General features: G+C 38.7%; 2 protein-coding genes and 1 non-coding gene across 7 annotated transcripts in view; 2 read left to right on the top strand and 1 right to left on the bottom strand.

The window, feature by feature from the left end:
* LOC107265120 (sestrin homolog) overlaps window positions 1-6,005 on the top strand; it is a 124,566-nt gene that overhangs the window by 93,274 nt on the left and 25,287 nt on the right. The window lies entirely within an intron of this gene.
* The window catches only part of LOC107265128, a 22,022-nt gene that overhangs the window by 6,851 nt on the left and 9,166 nt on the right, over window positions 1-6,005 (bottom strand). The window lies entirely within an intron of this gene.
* Trnas-aga lies at window positions 1,749-1,830 on the top strand. The gene has a single exon. It is a non-coding gene; the product is annotated as a tRNA-Ser (tRNA).

Here is a 6,005-nt window from a genome sequence, read left to right as displayed (position 1 = left end):
AGAAAAAGAATCCCCACACGACCCATTTGGTTATGACATTTTACGGCAGTTCAAAAATATTTCTAAATGACGAAAATTTATTTCCAAAATACCAAGCATACCTACCATACAATGCTCGCCCCCAAAATATTCCCAGTACGTAGTGATTAATTCCTAGGAATTAATCACTAGTATAGGCGCGAGCAGGAATCGAACCGGAGGGGAAAGCCGAGCGCGTAACGCGAATCCAACCTATACCCACGTGCGTATGTGGATCTGAATCCTTTTTCCCACATATCATCCGGGTAGCCATTTCTATTCCACTTTGATCCATCTACATAGACATATCCAGATGTGTTCCCAAAGACACACTACACTGATCCGGTTAGCCTGGCGATTCGTTCGTGCGTGAAAATACGCACGAGTTGCGGATTCCACATACGTGTTAGTGGGTTCTGGTGTCTATCTACATATATGTAATTTCAGTACCGACGGCATGCGCGATGTGTGTTTGCCTGCACGATCTGCGGCCAGGACGGTCGGTTGGCATCGGCTGCGGGAATTCTTAAGCGAAACCTTGCGCCGAGCAGACCGCCTGGTGCCAGCAGTCTTACTCGGGAATTCATTTTCTCTCTTTGTTCTTCCTCTCTTTCCTCCTCCGGCTCCACTCCTTCGACTTCTCTCACTCTCTCCTCATCCCGTTTACAAGCTTCCTGGCTTCTGGTCGCACTTGCCTCTTTTTCTTGGCTCTCCTTTTCCTGCTATCTCTCTTGCTCTCTCTCTCTCTCTCTCTCTCTCTCTCTCTCTCTCTCTCTCTTTTATTTTTATTTTATCTTTCTTCCCCACCTCCCCTCGTCCTATCTTTTCCCGCTTGCGCATGGAGGTCAACCTAAGGGGAGCCAACCTCGGACCTTACGTAATCTCATCACCGATGTAATTGCTGCACTCGTTACGGCTACCAGTTGGCCCAAGGGCGAATCATCGGGCGGGCACAGTCGTTCGAATTTAAAGTCATTTCGATTGAATCAGCCTGTATAGGGATTCCGATCTTTGGTTGGGCTACTGTTGCCTATTGATTATCATTATTGTTGTTATTATCGTGGGAATTCTCGTGGAAAGTGATGAAATGGTCTTTTGCATTTTTTGACTCGTCGGTAATGCAGATTTCTTCCTTGTAACGAACGTACCACCTTAGCTAATTCCGTGTTGTGTCGCCCGCCCGTCTCTGCATACGCGCCTTTATTGGCGACCCAGGCTTAACCTAGATACATGGATGCATCTACGTTCTCTCGATGCATTTAATACCTGCACGTGCATCCACCTGCACTCGCCTTTCCTAAACGCCTAGAGTGAATGCAGTATACTCATGAAATCGGAACAATCTCTTGCGGTTCTTTTACCTCGCGTGATTCATACGCGGCAGCTATCAACGTGACAGCCTCGTGTTATTTTCTTACTTTTGTAACGATCTATCGGGGTCTTTTCTTTTATTTTCTCTCCGATTAATCAATCTTATTTATATATAGTTTGCGTACTGTATGTGGCTGCTTAATCGTCTAAATAACCATACGACGAATGTAACTGCAGGAGAATAATAAAGAACGTTTTTGTTCTTCTAATATTTCCTTTCGTCGTTCTAGATTGACGGATAAATATATTTTTCTTTAAATAAAAAAATTCATCTCTCTCAAATCTCTCCTCTTATCAGCGAAAGTATAGCGAAACGTTATCGAGTCTCTTTCTAGTCAGCGAAGCCCCGTTATCGGAAAGCAGTCGTGGCCGAGTGGTTAAGGCGTCTGACTAGAAATCAGATTCCCTCTGGGAGCGTAGGTTCGAGTCCTACCGACTGCGAGATTGTATAATTTTTTTTTTTTAATTCAAATACTTGTTTGTCTCTCGAGAGTACGGTCGGTGTTGTTTCCGTATAACCAAACTGAAGTTTACAATAAGAGCGAAGACAGGGAGATAAGAGCCTCTTTTTTTTCTTTTCCTTTGTTTTCGGCAACGCCTCGCCGTTTCGTAACCAGATGGAAAAAAAAACGTCTTCCTTGGATTTCGCTTTAACCTGTAACCCGGGCAAGAGTAGCGTAATCATTCTCGGTCAATAAACAGGGTTCTTCGAGTAGTTGTCATGGAGACAGTGGCCCTGATGTTCCGTAACTCCGAAACTCACGGTCAGCATCCGGTGATCCAATCTTCTACATTTGACTCTTCGTCCCACAAGCATATTCATTTTTCCCTTTTCCCACGGTTTTCCTTCGATATTCTTTATCGCCCCCCTCCAGACGCCTTTCCGGCTTGCCGAACAATTTTCTCTTTTCGCGAAAACATAAAACCTCTTTTAGGCTTCCGTTCGGACATCCCAATGGCTTAGTTTGTCGATTGCTGGTCGTCTGGGATGAATCTGGGTATGAGACGCAGCTAAGCTCCCAGCTAATTTCCATCGAAGCGACTGACCAATATTTATAGGAGAAATTTACGATATTTTCGTGAACTTCGCGCAAATAACAAATTACGTGTCTTGACCTTGGATTATGTAATTTTGAAAATTCGACCGTTCTTCGGCTGATTGTGATCGACGATGACAAACCAATATAGATCAGTGGCATGGTGATCGATTATTTACGTGATCTCTGACGTGACAATTTATTAGATTTTCGCGATTCTGTTTTTCGTGACAAAAATAAAATCGATTGTTTTTATATTCACGGGGAATTATGGTATTCGTGATTCTTTTTTTTTTCAACGCTGGCATTGATTTTTTTTTAATAAATGTTTTCACTGTTCTTATCTCGGATTTGAAAATTCACGAGCTACCCCCTCCTCCCTCACCTATTTGATATTAAAATGATCGATTATCTCTCGTAATCGATCTGTAATCCTATAATTAGGGCGATACAAACCTACGGTCAATCGTTTTTGTATTATTATCAAGGATTATTGTATCTGTTGATACATTGGATATCAGTGTTATCAGTTCTGCTAATGGAATAACTATAAACACTTTTTAAAGGAAGTTCATTCTGTTTTAACGAACAAATATTTTGGATCGACCAAATCTGTGGAAAATGGAAATTGAACGAGTGACAAAAATAAAAAAAAATATCCTATAAGCGTCTTCTATTCTCTAATCACAATTGCCCTCGATCATTCATAATTTTATTGAACTTCCAATTTATACAGACCGATATATCCATACAATCACTTATACTGTGACTCCTCGCCAGTTTTTCTTTGCCTTCGGCTAACCCTATAATTTTCTCCGTTATTTTCGCCAATTAATAATTCCCTCAGCACGCACGACGCAATCCTAATCATTTTCTCCTATGATTATAATAGCTATAAAAGTGAATCAAGTTAAAAGGCCACGCCGTAAACCAGTTGGCTTTCTTCGACCCAATTACCTTGAAAAAATAAATAAAACTATGATAATCACATGACTTTCCAGTGCGTTTGCACTTTTTACGTCTTTTACTTAATAAAACTCGTATCTGTCAAACTATATAATTTCATGGTAATATTTTCAGCCTGTCCTCGTGTCTCATTAATTTTCATCCGCAGTACAAAAATCAGACGGTCTTGTCTAATCGTTCTATGATAAATTCCGAAATATTAATCGGTACCACAATGCTGCCAATTTTAACGCGTCCTAGATTAAATCTCGAGTGTACTTTTTTTTTTTCGTCTGCTAGAAACCCTCCACTCGAGATTAATATCATCTAATACATAACATTTTTACCTATCTGCCGCATGATGACGTATGAGCGTTGACTGTTCAGATTTAATTTTCATTATTTATGTTACGATATGTTTTAGAACCAACTGAAATGAATTTCATCATTAAATTTCTATGCTCGGACCGACTTCAATATTTCAATTGTCTGCCTCAGTGATGATAATGCTCGGTATGCTTTGACAATATGACAAAAAAAAAAGAAAAAGAAGGAAAACAACATTTCTTATCATACATATTGGAGGACCTTGAATCGGCACGATATCATTTGCCACTACCGCGATCGAGATCAATAAAATTTCCACGATCAAGAATCCATGCGATTTATGGTACAGAAAAAATGTCACATAACTAGTGATTTGCCATTATCTATTTTATCAGTGATTTATAATTAAGTAATATCGTAGCAGGTCCAACGATAAGGATTGCATTGGGTTGAATTGCCAAAAATTTATTTTTTTCTCTCAAAACTCATATTTTTACGTACAACACAGATTTTTATCTTGAGAAGTGTCTTATATCTCCTATCTCACCGATTAAACTTGATACACAAAATTAGCATACGGAGAAGAAAACGTGTAAATTTAAGAAAATCATGATTTTCAATGACATCAATTTTTTTTATATATTATATATATTTAAAATTCCCACTTTGTGTAAACTTGTGCCTTTGTATTTGGTTTTAGAATTAATGTTAGAATTTTGTTTTTCATAATTCTGAAAAAAAAATTCATTTAAATAAATCACGGTCCCAGTCGGAGATCTCGAACGTTCAATACGCTCGTATTGATCTACGATCATTTATAATCACGTCATACCAATTACACAGTCTAACTGGATGTCTGGTTCGATATTATTTACACAGACTTTCGGTATCGATCATAGCGTACTGTATGAGTAAACAAATTTCCTACTATGAAATCATCGTTAGCGAAAAGCTATACATACAAAGTATATATATATATACATAAAGACATGCATGATAAGCAGACTCGTAACTTGATAAAAATTTAAAAAAACAAAACATCGCTCTGACGTATCAGAAAAACAAAACAAGGTGACTTTTCGCTCTCCGCCCAGCCGCGAAATTAGTTGAAAATTCAATGGCTGTCGAAGCAGCATGAATTTCAAATTTATTCAAATCCACTACTACGAGATACGATATAATAAAATATAAATGTCGACGGTCAAGGAATTTCGTGTGGATGCGCCATGTTTCGTAAGAGCAACCTCGTCGCCTTATCAGGCGTTATCGCATTGTGAAAAACAAGAGGATCGAATAGCTAACGATTTGATTATGTAATATTACAAAATTGGTGGAAACTAATGAAATGCCAATCGGACGAGTTCACCAGGTAGACATTCGCTTGACGACGACTCCTAATGCTTGGACTATCCATGTTCAGTCTTGATTGGGGGTCTCTCGTTATCTCTTATCACCGTGTTTACTTATTTTGCCGCACCGTCACGTGGAACCCTGCGAGTCTCCAGACGACCTTGCGAATATCTAATCGCTGTTATATATTATATATGTATATGTTACTTTGTATATCTAAAGTTGGTGCAAAAGTTTGATTCCTTTTTTTTTGACAGATCAAGGCCAATGAAATCTCCTGCAAGGCCCACGTGTCACTAAATATTTTTCTTAGAAAGTATACATATATATATATATGGTTTCGAAAAAAATATATTTTATTGTTCAATTGATGGATTGATTTTTTTTAACGACTCCGACCTTTTGATCATTAGCCCTAATTTTTGTTTCAATTTTACCAATATTTATATTACTCTATGGAAAAAAGCCAGGTGTACCTAAGCCGAGTACTGTCGAGCAGTCGAAAAAAGCACATGGAACACGTGGATGGACTTTATGTGTACAGTAATACGCATAAATGGATAGCCATTTGGATAAACGCACGTGCGTCTATTACATCACTATCTGTGCTTCGTGTCTTAATTGCATACCGGGTGTGTCACTTGATAATTAAAAATAAACCTAATCCGTGGAATATCTAAGGGGTCATGTAATTATAACGATTGTGTTGGTATATTTAATTAACAACTAACTTTTTATAGTCCCCTGTCAATTACTAATCAAATTAATAATATCAGAAGTATCTGCATATTTATTGGTATATTTTTCCATTACCGAAGATTCACTGAAGTCGTGAGTGGAATATTTTTTTTATTTCCTAGTGGGGGACGAAAGGGGTGGAGAGGGGGTGGCGCCGTCGAGTTGAAGAATTTTAATTAACCCGACCCTAATCAGCACGTGGTTTGGGGAGGTGGGTGG

Source organism: Cephus cinctus, unplaced genomic scaffold (genome assembly GCF_000341935.2).
Source record: "Cephus cinctus unplaced genomic scaffold, Ccin1 Ccin1_scaffold0215, whole genome shotgun sequence".
NCBI lineage: Eukaryota > Metazoa > Arthropoda > Insecta > Hymenoptera > Cephidae > Cephus > Cephus cinctus.
Note: the sequence above shows the minus strand (reverse complement) of the source record. Positions and strands in the feature narration are given on the sequence as shown.